The sequence below is a fragment of the Triticum dicoccoides genome, chromosome 1B, assembly GCF_002162155.2.
Source record: "Triticum dicoccoides isolate Atlit2015 ecotype Zavitan chromosome 1B, WEW_v2.0, whole genome shotgun sequence".
Lineage (NCBI taxonomy): Eukaryota > Viridiplantae > Streptophyta > Magnoliopsida > Poales > Poaceae > Triticum > Triticum dicoccoides.
The window spans coordinates 63,950,391-63,954,892 of NC_041381.1; the positions used below are offsets into that span (position 1 = coordinate 63,950,391).

The following is a 4,502-nucleotide window of genomic DNA, read 5'->3' on the forward strand; positions in this document are numbered from 1 at the left end:
TGCACTAATCTGCTCGGCGAGGGCTGTAGCAACAGGCGAGGATGCAGACCAGCCACAAGCATCTGAACACTCAATAGAGCAGGTTGATCCACCGGCTACAGGGTGGACACGAAGGTATGATTGCCTACCACTCACTCTACGAATTAGCTAAAGATTTTAGATTACTACAACCGTTGATACTTGATTCAGCACCCGGATGCTGGTTGTTCCTGTATGGAGTGAATGATTGGGCATGGTTGCCTTCAGTAAACCATTTGTGTATACTAGTTCAGAGAAGTTGGACAAATAAGGTAGATAGAGTTTTATGTAATCAAGCAACCGCATTATATAAAATGAAAGTGTGGAATGATTAACTGATGCGCAAGATATGTTATGGGGAAATACATTTGTAAGATGTGTGAAAAAAAGATGCTGGCATTCTGTTAGAGTAGACTGCCCTTTGTTTTAGAATTTTCTGAATGTAAATGTAATGCACAATTGTGTGGATGCATAAATTCAGGGTCAGGATTGGTGCTGCTGCTCCAGGGCGTGCCCCCAACCCGGATAGGATGACAGCGCTAGAGCAGCCGGTCCGCGTGTTTGCGGAGGCACCCGGTGAGAATGTCATTGTGCCAAAGATAGGGATCAGCTTCGACACACTTGGCGAGGCATATGATTTTTACAGTTTGTATTCCTGGGAGAAAGGATTCGGCATTAGATATGGGAAGAGCGGACTAAATGTCAACAGGATGACATGCATGCAGGAGATAATCTACGGTTGTGCAGTATGATTTCCTTTGCTCAGGGGGGTTGGGGGTTGGGGGCTTGATGCTCAATGATTCTCCATTATTGTGTGCAGTGTTTCAAGATCTAGGTGCTAAGGATCAACAATTCAGGTACAGAGTAGAGGACGACAAAGAGGGGAGGATTAGTACTCTGATGTGGGCTAATGGAAACAGCAGACTGCAGTACACTTTCTTCGGAGACGTAGTGACATTTGATAAAACGTACATGACCAACCTGTATCACATGCCATTCGGGCTTTTTATTGGAGTTAACAACCACTTCCAGAGCATTATACTTGCCGGCGTATTGGTGAGGGATGAGAAGGTTGAAACATTCGAATGGTTTTTTTTAGAATTTGTCAGAATGATGGGTGGCAATGCACTGCATACTATTCTCACAGGTAAAAACTATATTATTAGTACTAGTTGACGAGTTTGATAAAGATTGGCTAACAGATATATGACACCTCTGTCTTGCAGACCAGAACCGTGCCATTGAGGTTGCTATAAAGAATGTGATGCCGAGGACAGCACACCGGTGGTGCAAGTGGCACATACTGAAGAAGGCCAAGGAGTCGTTGGGTCGATTGTACTCAATGAAGAGTGATTTCCAAGCAGAATTTCACAAGGTTATTAATCACATGTTGACGATGACGAGTTTGAAGAAGCCTGGAAGTTCCTAATCGATAAATATAACCTGAAGTTACACGAGTACATGACACAGCTGTATGAGATGCGGCACAAATGGGCAAAGCCTTACTTCAGAGGTGTGTTCTGTGCTAAAATGACTAGTACTCAGCGGAGTGAAAGCGCAAACAATATGTTGAAGAACTATATACCACCGGGATGCCCAATGCATTTGTTTGTGAGGAAATACATGGTCTTGCAGTTTGACAGGGAAGCGGAGGAAAATTATGAGGAGAAACGGACAAGAAATGTATGATGTTGTTACATCTAGAATACATTTTGACAGTTCATTTAGCTGGTTCATTCTTCTTGACAGTTCTGACATACATTTGTTTTTGCAGGGGACGCCACTGTTTCGAGCAAACATGGTTACAGAAAGGCATGCTGGCAAGAAATACACTAGAGCGATGTTCGAGCAATTTGGGCATATAATACACGAATGTGGTGCTTACCAGGTGGAAGATAATGAGAAAGGGAAAACATATGTTGCAATACATACCGATGCAGCTCGGAGAGAGAAGTGGTGCAGAATATCATATAAGGTGACCGTGCTGGACGGTGGAGAGGAATTTGACTGTGAATGCGGCCAATTCACTCACATGGGCTGCTATGCAGCCATGTCCTGAAGGTAATCACATTTGCCCCATTGAATCAGCAATAGAAATAATAGATTAAAGTAGAATAGATTTTGTTTTCCAATCATTTAGAAAGAGAACGATTTTTTATTATGTAGGTTCTAGACATCATCCATATAACAGAAATACCAAAGAAACACATAGTGAAAAGGTGGACAAGAGACGCCCGTGACATCGTGCCTCCACATCTTAGCCAATACCAGAAGGATAATGCTAGCAACAACAACCCATTCAGTTACATGCATTTCAACATGTACATGCAAGTGATCGAGCTTGTACGAATGGGGGATTCAAGTGTACAAGCATATGAATGCCTGGTTGCCTTGTTCAAGCATTGTGCTGAAGAAATGAAGCCATACACAAATATTAGAGATGGTGTGGGCCTGGAGGACCGAATGGCTGGAAATGATGTTGTTGTAAACCAAGATCGCCCTCCCCCCTCCTATGGCGCCCCCGCGGGCGGCAGGGGAGGAACCCTAGCCGCCGACGCCTCTCCTCTCTCCCTCCCCTCTCCCCCCTCCCGCTGCCGCCAAAGGGCGCGCCCGGGCGAAGCCCGGCCGGCGGCGGCGGCGGCGGGGACTCTCACCCCCTTGTGCGGCTGGGGCTGGCGCGGGCCGGCGCGGTCGGACCAGGGCGTTGCGGAGAGCGGGACGCGGCGGCTCTGCGGGTGGCGCGGGGTTCTCCGGCGGGCGTGGTGGGCTGCGCTGAGGCAGGCCGTGCCCGGGGTCTGGATGCAGCGCCTCGGCCGGATCTGGCCCTGTGGCGGCGAGGGCCGCGGGCGACGCTGTGGGCGGGCGGCCACCTCTGCCGGGTCCTTCCTGCCCGGTGGAGGTGGGAGATGGTGGTGCGTGCTGGTGGTCGCGGACGGCAGCTGCGACTTTGGCCGCGGCTCGGCCAGATCTGACTTCTCAGCGATGCGGGCCTCGGAAGGCTTGGGCTGCGGGCGGCCGCCTCGACCGGGGCCATGTTGGCTGGTTGGGGTGGCGGCGCAGTAGCGGCGGTTTGGCCCCCCTCTCCTGATGCTTGGGGTGCTTGGAGCTGTGATCGGAGGCGCGGCCGGAGGGTGGAGCATGGTGGCTCAACGCTTCTCGCCTTTGGCTGGCCACGGTGGTTGGGGCGCTCCGGTGGTTGGCAGGGGTGCCTCCGGGTTTTTGCTGTTGCCAGGGGTGGCGACGGTGGCCCGACCCCGGTTCGAGAAATGGCGAGGTGGCTGCGGCATGCCCGGCAGCCGCCGGTGGCTTTCCCCTGTCCTGTTTCTGCCGGCTGGGTCCCATTCTCGCCCAAAGGGCTCGCCTTTCTGACAGCAGCGTCTGGTGATCCGTGTGGAAGGAGGTGGGGTGGTCTTGGATGCCAGGGCAGCGGCTCTGGTGGTGGAAGCCCGGTGCTCGCGGGCGGAGGCCGTGGCTCAGGTGCTGCCCGGTGGCCATGGCCGTGTGGGCGGCGTGGTGGCCTGGGGGATGACGATCGGTGGTGGTGGTGCGGCTTCCGTACCTTTGCCAGGGGCAGTGAGCGTGGACTGGGGTGAAAACCTTCTCTGTCTTTGGGCAGTCCGGTGGCGGCGAGTTCGTCCCCTTCTTGAAGGCGCCGTCGCGGTCCTCATTGCCCGTCGTGTTGCTCCAGGGGAAACCCTGACCCTCGGTTCGGGCGGTGGCGGCACTCTAGTGTCGTAACCTTCCTGAAGGCGCTGCCTTGGAGCTCACGGTTCATCTTCTGCAGCTACATCTCTTCGCAGTGGCATGTTCACGGTTGAGGATCTCGGTAGCTCTTGTACTGGCTAGGTGTGGTGTTGCTGCGTCTAGCGCCTATGTATCTAGTCTTGGGTGTGTGCGTGAGTTGTGGTGACGTGTGTTTGTATCAGATTGTGGTTGGTTGGTGCTTTATATATAAAGCAGGGCGAAAGCCTTTTTCGGTAAACCAAGATCAGACTGAAGGTGAGCAAATGGGAGTTGATGTTAGGAGGACTAGAGCGACGGTCAATGATGATACCGACTCAGGAAATGAATCAGGTAATATGCTGGCGGGGTTATTGCCTCTTGCCAAGAGGAAGGAAATGGGTAGGCCTACAACAAGCCGAGAGAAAGCACCATACGAAGGTCTCAGTAAGAGAACAAGATTTTGTATGGTATGTAGACCGGAGGGGCATAAGCGAACAACCTATCCAGATAGGGGGGGACGTGCCAAAACAGCCACAGAGGTCTGGCAGATGCAAGAATTGTGGTGTTGAAGGGCATCGTAGGAATAACTGCCATAAAGCGGCGGAGCTCCGGCTAAAGAACTGACTGTATGAGTCATCGTGTAATGTTGAGCTATATGGATTACTGTGTTCTTATGTACCCAGAATTGTGTTATTGAACTTGTCTGAAGAATAACTGCGGCTTGCTATGCCTCTGTGTATGTGTATCGTGGCTGAAAAACC

General features: G+C 51.8%; 1 pseudogene; it reads left to right on the top strand.

Annotated features, from left to right (window-relative positions):
- The first annotated feature begins 990 nt into the window (after positions 1-990).
- Positions 991-3,718, top strand: LOC119350143 (annotated as a pseudogene).
- The last annotated feature ends 784 nt before the right edge of the window (positions 3,719-4,502 follow it).